Here is a 12,786-nt window from a genome sequence, read left to right as displayed (position 1 = left end):
CTTCTTGACTACCTAATCCAACTGCTTTGCCACTTTCAGTGACCTTTGCCTTGGGTGGGTCCACGTTGATCCATTACATTCAGAATCACCTCCTTGAAATAACTCCATAGTGCAACGACAGTAACCACACAGAATCTGCTTCAAACACTCCTCCACATTTTATCTGTTCTGACTGTCAACACCTCCAGCTCTTTTGTTTAAGTGGAACCCATCAGGTTTGTATAGGCTCCTTCTATTCTGAAAGCTGTAGCACTGGTTCAGGGAATTCAGCCCTGTTTCTCTACACTAAAGGCTCAGCCATGCTTGATCTGCCTCGTATTTTGCTTTTATTGCAACGTTACAAGACCTCCAATCCTCTGGAAAACGATGGTCAGACCTTCCACTATTTCTTCCCTGGCTTCATTCAACAGCCTGGGGTACATTTCATCTGGTCCTGGTGATTTATCCACATTCAAGGATGCTCATCCCATTAAGACTTCCTCTCTCCTTAAGTTATCACGTCCAATACTTCACACTCCTCCTCCTTCATAACAATATCTGCATCACCCCCTCATTTGAGAAGACAGTAATGTATTCATTCAGGATATTGGCAACATCTTCCACCCCGATACAAAGGTTACATTTTTGATCTTTTCTGTGCCCTGCTGTTTGCTCAGTTGCCTCTTACTCCAATGTTTTGATGCAACATCTTTGGTCCATTGTTATTTTGCTTGTCCATGTTCTTTCCTGTTCTCTCTTTGCTCTTCACCGCTGCTCTCAAACGCCTCCAGTGCAGTCAAAACACAAGGTGTCAGAAGTGAGATTTGAATTCACGCCTCCAATGGAGACTGCGAGCTAAACGCAGCGCCTTAGACCGCTCGGCCATCCTGACCGCCTGCTAGCTATTGTAAATGCTAAGGAAATTATTCATTCTTTGTGAAAGTATTTGTGAGATTGTGGAAATGTCTGGAAGAGGAAAGACCAGCGGGAAAGCTCGGGCCAAGGCCAAGTCTCACTCCTCCCGGGCTGGACTGCAGTTCCCGGTGGGCCGTGTTCACAGGCTCCTGAGAAAGGGCAACTATGCTGAGCGTGTGGATGCCGGAGCCCCGGTCTATCTGGCTGCAGTGCTCGAGTATCTGACCGCTGAAATCCTCGAGCTAGCCGGTAACGCGGCCCGGGACAACAAGAAGACCCGCATCATCCCCAGACACATGCAGCTGGCCGTCCGCAACGACGAGGAGCTCAACAAGCTGCTGGGAGGGGTGACTATCGCTCAGGGCGGGGTGCTGCCTAATATCCAGGCCGTGCTGCTGCCCAAGAAAACCAGCACTCAAGAGCTCCCAGAAAAAGTAAAGCGGCCAAAATGTCATCTCATAAACCAAAGGCTCTTTTCAGAGCCACCCACAGTCTCTGTGAAAGGGCTGGTTACTGTCAGGAGGGAATCAGAGATGGAGTTATTGTGACAGTGGATAGACCTGTTTCACATCTGTCCAGTTGTCTTTTCAGTTCCCTCTCTGGATTTCGCTCTGTTTCTCTGCTCACACATCTCCCCCTCCAGTTAAGTGAAGAACTGAACTGCAGGGTGTCAGAATCAACAATTTAATAAATCACGCTGCCTTCGATTTTATAAATCCCGAGACCATCCCGGTACATTAACGGGAACTGGTTCGGAGCTGATGAATTAATTTAATAATGGAAGTGTCCGGGTTAATTCTCTGTTTTTCATTTGGACAGTTTGAATTGTGTTTTTTTTTTCTCTCCGGTGATCTGAGCGCCACTTCTCAATGAAAATCTGCTCCCAGAACAGAGTAAATGCAGGAAGAAAGAGGCCATTCTCGGGCTGTGTGTTTCTCTCCTAACCTGATCTGTTTAGACCGCACTGTTCCCAGAGGACGGAATCAGTGAGAGTTGTGCACACACAGGAGCTGAGTCCACTGCAGTGCTTCAATATGTGCCTTCTCCCCGGCTCTCCCTATTCTCCGGACACAAAGTTGTTTGTTCCCCCGGCGGCGGGGTAGAGTCGGGGATTCTCTCCCCGCAGTGTCAGTGGCTGCAGCCCCGGGGAACTGGCGGTTTCAGTCAGAGTGACCGAGCTACCTTACAGGACTCTCCCCCTGAATTTGTGAACTAAGACTACACCGAACACATCTCCAGTTAGAGTGAGGGCCGGACATCCTTCTATTTTATTACAGAGAGTGGGGAAAGGGCTGGGTGGAGGGGATCTCAGCGAGTCACCAGGGATCCTGGATTTACTCCAAATCATTTCCATGTGGAATCTGCAGGCGGGGCCGGGACAGGGATCATTTGATCAGGGGATCAGCTCTTTCCTGAGAGATGTGGGTGGCTCTGAGAAGAGCCTTTGAGTTCAGATGTTTACAAGTATCCCGCGCTCTTTCACTTCTTTCCAGACCCTGCTTTCTGAGCCTTCGCTGCTTTCGGTTTGACCTTGCTCGTCCATGTCTGCACTTTCTTCAGCGCCTTTCCGCCCGCCGCACTCTTGCCTTTTTTGACCTTCTTCGCAGGAGACTTTTTCTGAAGCGCTGCTTTCTTCACCACCTAATTTGGCGTTGCCGCCGCCTTGCTGCTCGTTTTCTTGGCTGTTACTTTCTTTGTTGTCACTTTTTTGGCTGCTGGTTTCTTCACCAATGATTTCTTGTCTGCTGGTTTCTAACGAAGGATTTATTGTCTGCTGGTTTCTTCACTAAAGATTTCTTGTCTACTGGTGTCTTCACCAAAGATTTCTTAGCTGCTGGTTTCTTCACTAAAGATTTCTTGTCTGCTGGTTTCTTCACTAAAGATTTCTTGTCTGCTGGTTTCTTCATGAAAGATTTCTTGTCTGCTCGTTTCTTCATGAAATATTTCTTGTCTGCTGGTTTCTTCACTAAAGATTTCTTATCTGCTGGTTTCTTCACTAAAGATTTCTTGGCTGCTGGTGTCTTCGCTAAAGATTTCTTGGTTGCTGGTTTCTTCACTAAAGATTTCGTGTCTGCTGGTTTCTTCACTAAAGATTTCTTGTCTGATGGTTTCTTCACTAAAGATTTCTTGTCTGCTGGTTTCTTCACCTTCTTTCCCACTTTTCCCTGGGTTTTCCTTCTTGCTGATTTTGAAGCAGCCGGAGGTTCCCTGTCCCTTGCTCTGCACCAGGGAGCCTTTGTTCACATTCCTTTTGATACTTTGCTTGATCTGGGTCCTGAGCTTCTCCACATCGACACCGCTGCTACCCAGAGCCTTCTTTATGGCGGCCAGGGACATCCCCTTGCGATCGCTGAAAGCCGGCACAATCATAAGGATCTGTTCGCCCAACAGGAGACCGGCTGGCTTGTTCAGGGGAGCCACCTTCTTCTTCTTGGGGGTCTTGACTTGGGCTGCGGCGGCGGCTGGAGGAGCCCTTTGGGCGGCTGCACTATCGGTCATGTCCGGGACTCTGCACAAATTCTCTCTGTCAATGTGATCTGGGTCAGAAATGCAGCCGGTGGTGGCGGCACAGAGCAACTTAAAGGCAGAGAGAGGATGGGGCGGAGACAAGCTGCTGTCAGCTCCCGGATCCTGCTGTCTCTCTGTGTTTCTCTCTCCTCACAAACTCTCCAATTCCATTGAAATTCAGAGACTCCAGACTTCCAGACTCGATCTTTCCTGTCTCTCACTCTAGTATGTTTGCTGTTGAAAAGCTTTCACTAGGATTGAGGACTCCATTTTCCATTTCACCTGGTTTTATTGCTGCACTGACCGCCCTCTCTCACCCCTCGCTGACATGTTCTCTACTTTTCAACTGAAATCTTGAAATAAAAAAAAAATGATCCCGAATTCCCACTTTGGGGCTGAGCAGGGAGCAGGGCGGTTCTTTGACTGGAAAATCATTTGAATTTACACAAGAATGACTCTGAAATCCGGCGATGAGAGCGGACCCACAAACACAGTGGCTTCAGACTAACCCGCCCTCCCCTTTAATACAATCTCTCTTCCACAATATTCACATCTGCATATTCACAGGACAATCTGTTCCCTGAATGTAGAGTTCCCAGGACAGGTTTTCCCCTCCGCTCGGTCTGTGCTGCGGATTCTCGGGGGTGAGTTGTATTTTCTGAGCTCAGTCAGTGTTAAACAGTCTGGGGCCGGCGCTCCGAATATTGTCTGTTAACCAGAGTCCGCTACAAGAGCCAATCACAGTTGTGACTTTTTTTATTCGTTCATGGGATTTGGGTGTGAGTCCAGAACCAGGGGTCATAATCTAAGGATACGGGATAAACCTTTCAGGTTGTCCTTTCTCTCTCTGCCCCTCTCTCTCTGCCGACACCCACCCCCGGTCTCCTCTCTCCCTCTTACTCTCCTCTCTCTCTCTCCCTCTTTCTGACAGTTGCAGAGAGCGAGAGCTCTCAGCTTTATGGTTAGTCTTTTTTAAAAAATCGCAGCCGTCAGTTTCACAGCTGACAGGTGCTTTGAGCAGAGACAGCACTTCCGAAACTCGGACAAGCTCGGGGTTTTCTGGAGGGCTTTTAAATGAAATCAGCACTGCCGGAAAGCTCCGAACTTGTCCGAGGTTCTGAAACGTTGTCTCTGCTCTGAGGACCTGTCAGCTGTGAAACTGACGGCTGCGATTTGATTGAAAGTCAGACTGGTCTGGAAGAAGAAGCCAATGGGAAATTTCTCATCCCTGAAATTATCAGTCACGGACCGAACTGTTTTAACGTGGACACTGGTGTCCATGGACAGACATGTTGCCAACCCCTGTTCTTCACACAGACTTACCAATTACACACTGATCAACGCCAACAAATAATTTGACTTTTTTATTGAAGACTGACAATACTATATACAATTTACAGGAGAGTATTACAGGCACATCTTACCGGGGATCATCCCATCTCCTACTCTGTCACATACTGTATGACATCACTTCCTGAAGTGATGATGCACACACGAGTTACCAATTCCTTGTAACAAAGAGTAGGCATAAATGGGCCATTTTCTCATTGGCAGGATGTGACTGGTGGAGTGCCAAAAGGATCAGTGTTTGGGGTTCAATTATTTACTATCTATATTAATGAGATGGAGGAGGGGGCAGAGTGTAATATATCCAAATTTGCTGATGATACAAAAATAGGTAGGGCATGTTGTCATGAAGACATAAGGAATCTGCAAGGGGATATAGATAGGTTGAGTGAGTGGGCAAAAACTTGGCAGATGGAGTTTAATGTAGGAAAGTGTGAGGTCATGCACTTTGGTAGGAAGAATCAAAATGCAGACTATTATATAAATAGAGAGAGACTCCAAAAAAGAGGGATCTGGGTGTTCTTGTGATTGAAACATAAAAAGTTAGCATGCAGGTGCAGCAAGTAATTAAGAGGGCAAATGGAATTTTGGCCTTTATTGCTTGGGGGTTGGAGTTTAAAGCTGTACAGGGTGTTGGTGAGGCCACACCTGGAGTGCTGTGTACAGTTTTGGTCCCCGTATTTAAGAAAGGATATATTGGCATTGGATACAGTCAAAAGAGATTCACTCGGCTGATTCCTGGGAGAAAGGGGTTGACTTATCAAGAATGGCTAACAAGTTAGGCCTTTATACATTAAAGTTTAGAAGAATAAGGGTGATCTTATTGAAATGTATAAGATTCTGAGGGGGCTTGACAGGGTAGATGTTTCCACGAGTGGGGGAATCTCAAACTAGGTGACATAGTTACAGAACAAGGGGACAGTCATTTAAAACTGAGATGCAAAGGAATTTCTTCTCTCAGAGGGTAGTGAATGTCTGGAATTCTCTACCCAGAGAGTTGTGGAGGCTAAATCACTGAAAGCATTTAAAGAGGAGGTGGATAGATTTTTGAAATATGGGGGAGTTGAGGGCTATGAGGAGCTGGCACGGAAGAGGAGTTGAGGTCTGGGGCAAATCATCCCTGATCTTATTAAATGATGGGGCAGGCTTTGGGGACTGAATGGCCTACTCCTGCTCCTATTTCTTATGTTCTTATCAGGGGGCTACAAAGAGATGTAGATCGGTTAATTGAGTGGGCAACAACCTGGCAAACGGAGTAAAATGTGGGAAAGTGTGAAATTGTCCACTTTGGCAGGAAGAATAAAAAAGAAGCATGTTATCTAAATGGTGAGAGATTGCAGAGCCCTGAGATGCAGAGGGATCTGGGTGTCCTCGTGTATGAATCGCACAATGTTACTATGCAGGTACAGCACGTAATTAGGAAAGCTAATAGAATGCTCGTGTTTATCGCCAGGGGAATTGAATACAAAAGCAGGGAGGTTATGCTTCAGCTATGCAGGGCATTGGTAAGACCACAGCTGGAGTACAGTCTACAGAACTGGTCTCCTTATTTAAGGAAGGATGTGAATGCATTGGAGGCAGTTCAGAGAAGGTTTACTGGACAAATACCTGGAATGGTGGGCTGCCTTACAAGGAAAAATTGGACAGGCTTGGCTTGTATCCACCAGATTTTAGAAGAGTAAGAGGCAACTTGATTGAAACACATAAGATCCTGACGGTCTTGACAGAGTGGATGTAGAAAGGATGTTTCCTCTTGTGGGAGAATCTAAAATTAGGGGTCACTGTTTAAAAATATGGGGTCGCCCATTTAAGACAGAGATGAGGAGAATTGTTTTCTCTTAGAGGGTTGTGAGTCTTTGCAGTTCTCTTCCTCAAAACGCAGTGGAAGCAAAGTCTTTGAATATTTTTAAGGCAGATGTAGATAGATTCTTGATAAGCAAGGGAGTGGTCAGGGCTGGCTGGAAATGTGGGTCATCAGTTCAGCTATGAAATTATTGAATGGCGGAGCAGGCTGGAAGGGCCGAGTGGCCTACTCCTGCTCCTAATTCACATGTTCGTATGCTTGTATGTTTGTATAAAGCCCAAGATGCCATATATTTTACTACTACTCTCTCAATATGCCCTGCTACCTGCAAAGATCGATGCACATGCATCCCCAGGTCCCTCTGTCCCTGAACACTCTTTAGAACTGTGCCATTAAGTATACATTGCCTCTCCCTATTCCTTCTGTCAAAATGCATCACCTCACACTTAACAGTATTAACTTCCATCCGTCACCTCTCTGCTCATTCTGCTAGCCTATCTATGTCCTATTGCAGGCGTTTCATATCATCCTCACTGTTTGCCTCACCTCCAAGTTTGGTATTGTCAGCAAATTTTGAGATTCTGTTCCGTATTCCAATATCCACATATTTTATACACAGCAAGAAAAGCAGTGATCCCAGCACTGACCCTCGGGGAACACCACTGTCGACCATCCCCTAGTCTGAAAAGAAACCATTTACTACAACTTGCTTGTTTCTGCCCTTAATCCAATTTTTTAACCAATCGGACACTGACCCTCCTATTCCACGAGCCTTAATTTTGTTAACCAGCCTTTTATGTGATACCTTATCAAATGCTTTCGTAAAATCCATAGAAACAACATCCACTGCATTTCCTTCATCAAACGTCTCTGCTCCTTCATCAAAAAATTCAATTAGATCAGTGAAGCATGATCTGCCTTTTACAAATCCATGCTGGATATCCTTAATTAACTCAAACCTCACTAAATGTCCATTGATATTTTCCCTGATTATCATTTCTGAAACCTTACCCAGCATTGATGTTAAATTAACTGGCATGGAGTTGCTTGGACTGTCCTTACACCCTTTCTTGAATAAGGGTGTCATTTGCCACTCTCCAATCCCCTTAATCAGGAAAGATTGGAAGATTATGGCAAGCCCTTCCTGGAGGAGTCTGGACATGCAAGGACTCAACTACCAGCAAGCGTATAAAGCAAGACCCAGGCTCAGGGCCTTCAGTTACCCCTGGAGGGGAGTCGGAGAGGCAGCGGATCCTGTGAGGAACCACAGTTCAGGAAAGATGAGAAGGTCATTGTGAGGGGACAGAGGAGATTAAGTTCAAGGTTTCCCAGCTTATAAGCAAGTGCAGAGACAAGGAACGGTGCTGGGGCAAATAATAGGAAGCTGTAATCGGTTGGAAGGCAGGAGTGATTAAATGACAGAAGAGATGATGGTGCAAGGCAAAAGTCAGGGAAACAACAAGTAACATTTGGCCGGCACAGATACCAGGAGTGGGGTTTGAACACACACAGACATATATTCATTGGATTTTAAGTCCAACACCTTAACCACTCAGCCCTCCTGGTTCATTTACCCGTTGCTGAAAATGAAATTTAATGTGATCCGGGTGACATCTGGCCTTTTAAAATATACAATTATGACTCCTCTCCCATGCTAAATTGGACCCTTCATTACTTATGAACCTCAATTGGATCACCCCTCAGTCTAGGATTCTCTAAGGTGCAGGGTCCCAACTCTTTTAGTCTAACTTGATAACGAAGATGTCTTACACTGGGAATTAGTTTAATGTCTCTCCTCTGTACCCTGTCAAAAGCCTCAATATCACCCATCATGTGAGGAGACCAAGACTGGATACAATATTCCAAGTGAGGCCTGACCAAGGTTTCATAAAAGGACAAATTCGGGACATCTCAGATACTGAAGGAGTCCGTGTCCAGAAGCAGCAAGACCTGGACAACATTCAGGCTTGGCCTGCTAAGTGGCAAGTAACATTCACACCACATAAGTACCAGGCAATGACCATCTCCAACAAGAGAGAATGTAACCATCTCCCTTTGACGTACAACAGCATTACCATCGCTGAATCCCCCCCACCATCAACATCCTGGGGGTAACCATAGACACAAGCTTAACTGGACCATTCCTATAAATACTGTGGCACCAAAGGTAAAACAGACAGTGAGAATTCTGCAATGAATAATTCAGTTCTTGGCACGAGGTGAAATGCTCATTAGGAGAGCTGGAAAAATGGACTGGTCAGGTGTGCAGAAAAGTGGCAAATGGAATTCAACTTGGAGAAGTGTGAGGTGATGCCTTTGGTGAGATCAAACACGGCAAAGGAATACACAATTAATGGGAGAATGCTGAGAGGTGTAGAGGAAGTGAGGGACCTTGAAGTGATTGTCCACAGGTCCCTGAAAGTAGCAGGACAGGTTGATACGTTGGTTGAGAAGGCTTATGGAAAACTTTCCTTTATTAGCCGAGGTATAGAATATCAGAGCAGGGAGGTTATGCTGGAACTGTATCAATCATTAGTTAGGCCACAACTTCAGTTCTGTGTGCAGTTCTGGTCACCTCATTACAGAAAGGATGTAATTGCACTCGAGAGGTCACAGAGGAGATTTACGAGGATGTTGCCAGTTCTGGAAAAATGCAGCGATGAGGAAAGATTGGATCGGCTGGGGTTGAATAGAGGAGGCTGAGGGGAGATTTGATTGAAATGTATAAAATTGTGAGGGGTCTGGATAGAGTGGATGGGAAGGGTCTATTTACCTTAACAGGGAGGTCAATGACTAAGGGGCATAGATTTAAAGTGATTCGTTGAACGAATAGAGGGGAGATGAGGAAACGTTTTTTCACCCAGAGGGTGCGAGGGGTTTGAAACTCACTGCCTATAAGGGTAGTTGAGGCAGAAACCCTCAACTCATTTAAGAGGATTCTGGATGTGCACCTCAAGTACCTGAACCTGTAGGGCTGCGGTCCAAATGCTGGACAATGGGATTCCGCTGGGTTGCCCGATTTTTGGCCTTCCTGTGCTGTCAAATTTCTATGTTCAATGATTCTATGCAGACTCAATGGGCCGATTTGCCTCCTTCTGCACTGTAATGATTTTGTGATTTTTGACTCTCCAAAATTTGTCCACCATCTGCAAGGCACAAGCCAGGATGAGTGCAGCTCCAACAATACTCTAGAAACTCGACACTGTTCAGGACAAAGCAGCTGCCTTGATTGTCACCCCATTCACCACCTTAAACATTCACTCCCTTCACCACTGATGCACAGTGGCAGTAGTGTGTACCATCCACCAGATGCACTGCTGCAACTCACCAAGGCTCCTTCGAAAACACCTTCCAAACCGAAGACCTCCACCACCTTGAAGGACAAGGACTGCAGATGCATGGAACCACCACCATCTGCAAGTTCCCCTTCAAGTCACACACCATCTGATCTGCAACAATATCGCTGTTCATTCACTGATGTTGGGTCAAAATCCTGGATCTCCTTTCCTAACAGCACTGTGGGTGTACCTACACCACATGGAGTGCAGCAATTCAAGAAGGCAGCTCACCGCCACCTTGTCAAGGACAATTAGGGATGGGTAACAAATTCTGGCCTTGCCAGTGTCGCTCACATCCCATGAAAGAATATGTCCCATCTTATATGCAATTATCCGCTGAATGCAGCCCAACCCCCTATTTGCTCCAGCTATCACTTCACAGCATTGCTGCTGTACCTTTCGAGATCTGTGCACTAGAACATCCAGATCTCTGCTCAAAATTATTTTCTTTCTCCACCTGCTTTAATGTTTTTCCCTGAAGGGTGTATGAATGTTGAGCATTCGCCCTGTCCACATGAATAACACTGCACTTACCCAAATTAAACATCATTTACCAGTCATGAACCCAATCTCCCAACACATTAAGATCAGCCTGAAACAGTCGAGCATCATCTACAGTCTGAACACTCGCACAGATCTTCAAATCATCTGTAAATTTACAGATGGTACCCCCGACACCTACATCCAGATCATTAATAAAAATAATAAAGAGCAACAGACCCAACACCGATCCCTGTGGGACACCACTGGTAACTGGTCTCCAAACAGATCCAGATCCATCTGTAACTACTTTCTGCCTACGTCGTGCCAGTCAGTTCCCAATCCAGATCAATATATTACCACTGATACCAGGGACTTTAATCTTCTCGAGAAGCCTCTTGTGTGGAACCTAATCAAAATCTTTTGGCTGAGATCCGCTAATTGAGCACAGGCCGGGGATGAGGCTTCGGCCTGTCCTGCTCTGTGTGTGGGTCTCAGGAAGGCACAAGGTGAGATCAGCTCACTGAACACAGGCCCTTCCTGCTCTATATGGTGCTCAGTACCTCACCAAATGAGAATAACTAACACACCACAGGCCAGGGAGCCTCGGCCCATCCTCCCCTGATTGTGGTTCAGTGCCAACCAGGTCAGATTAGCTAATTCAGCACAGGCTGGAGAGGGAAGCTGGATCTTTCCTGCTCTGGGGGCTCCGTACCATACCAGGTGTGATGAAGGAAAATACCACAGGCCGGGGATGGAGCCTGGGATTCTCCTGTTCTGTGTGGGGCTCTGTACAACACCGTGTGAGATGAACTATCATCCCTCAGGCTGAGGAAGGAGCCTGGGCCCATTCCGTTCTGTGTGGCTCCTACAACATTGGGTGGGTTCAGTTAACTCAACACAGGCCATGAATACAACCAGGCCCTTTCCTGCTCCATGTGGCTCAGTATCACACCAGGTGACATCAGCTAACACAGCCCAGGTGGGGCTGGGGCTGGAGCCTGGGCCTGTCCTGCTCTGTGGGCTCAGTAACACAACCCGTAAGATGAACTTTTTTCAAAAGACTTCAGTGTATTTAACTCAATGTCCAACACTGTGAGGCAGCTTTCTGTGTTTATAAAGAGTGTAATTTATTGACTGGTCTCTTGGATCTTGGCGCAAACAGGGTGACAGACAGAGGTCTGTGTGCAGAGGGTTTGGGGGTGAGCTCTGATTCCTAACCCTTTCTGGATTGTGAGGAATAAAGAATGAATGAGAGAGAGAGAATGTGGGAGAAGGGATGATAGAAGAATTTGTCCGTGAACCTGATTAAAAGTGGCTCAAACGCAAAACAATATGAAGATATCAAGAGCAGAACATTAACATAATCTGAGTTCCGCGATCTGGTCGGGTCCCATTCCCCTGAAGTGAGGAATGAGCGGGTGGGGAAATTCCGCCTGGAGTTATATTTGTCTCCAATGAAGATGAGCTCACAGTGAGGATGGAATAGCTCAGTTGGGAGAACACTAGATTGAAGAACCAGGATACAATCCCTGGTTTCATCAGTTTTAATTTGGTGTCTCCATCAGTTTAAGTAGAGAGAATCAGAGGGGAGATTTTCCACTCTTGACCCCATGGGCTGAATTTTAAACCAACGGTGCGGCTCTCGGCAGAGGCACCGGAAGCGGGTGTCATCACCACACGAGTGAAATGTGGCCGACCGACTCCGATCACAGAGCAGCCGACAAATTAATGAAGGGGAGGCGTGGGGCCCATGTAAACAAGGACCAGAAGCAGGGAACGAGGTGCCGATGGCACCGACATCTGACACAACGGCAGGTGCTGGCACCATATTTAAAGGGCTGCCAGCGCTGCATTCACTGCTGCCTGGTTTAAAGGAGTGTCTTCCTGAGATCCCTCTGCTGTCCCAGGACCAGTTCTGCTGCCTCTGATGCCCCAGGTCCCGTTCTGCTGCCTCTGTTGCCTGATGGGTAAGGAGCTGAATGCGAGCCTGCAGTGACCATGCTCCCACGGTTTAGCGATGCCTCCCTGCAGGTTCACCTCCAGGTGGCAAGAGAAAGGTGGAAGATCCTCTTCCCCAGGGATGGGAGGTGGAGACCTGTCCACCTGACCAAGCAAAGCTGGCTGGAGATAGTAGGTGAGGTCAGCAGCCATGGGTTCACCCCCAGGACATGGATCCAGTGCAGGAAGTGGGTCAATGACCTGATCCAGGTTGCTCAGGCGACAACTCAAAACACTTTGGGCCCTTTGGGCATTGCATGTGGCAGAGTGAGAGGGAATGTTTAGTGGAAAGGGAGTGACCACCCAGTCATGTGTATTGGGGAGAGGCACACGTCAGTCATTATATAACCTCACACAGTCCCTCGAGAGGGGCCGCATGCAGGAGGCATATGTGTGTCCACATCATGGACTGCT

The 12,786-nt window shown here is 46.9% G+C and overlaps 1 non-coding gene across 1 annotated transcript; it reads right to left on the bottom strand.

The window, feature by feature from the left end:
• Window positions 1-788: 788 nt before the first annotated feature.
• On the bottom strand, window positions 789-871 carry trnal-uag (transfer RNA leucine (anticodon UAG)). The gene has a single exon. It is a non-coding gene; the product is annotated as a tRNA-Leu (tRNA).
• Window positions 872-12,786: the final 11,915 nt, after the last annotated feature.

The sequence above is a fragment of the Heterodontus francisci genome, unplaced genomic scaffold, assembly GCF_036365525.1.
Source record: "Heterodontus francisci isolate sHetFra1 unplaced genomic scaffold, sHetFra1.hap1 HAP1_SCAFFOLD_222, whole genome shotgun sequence".
Classification (NCBI taxonomy): Eukaryota; Metazoa; Chordata; class Chondrichthyes; order Heterodontiformes; family Heterodontidae; genus Heterodontus; species Heterodontus francisci.
This window is presented reverse-complemented; position numbering and strand designations above follow the sequence as displayed.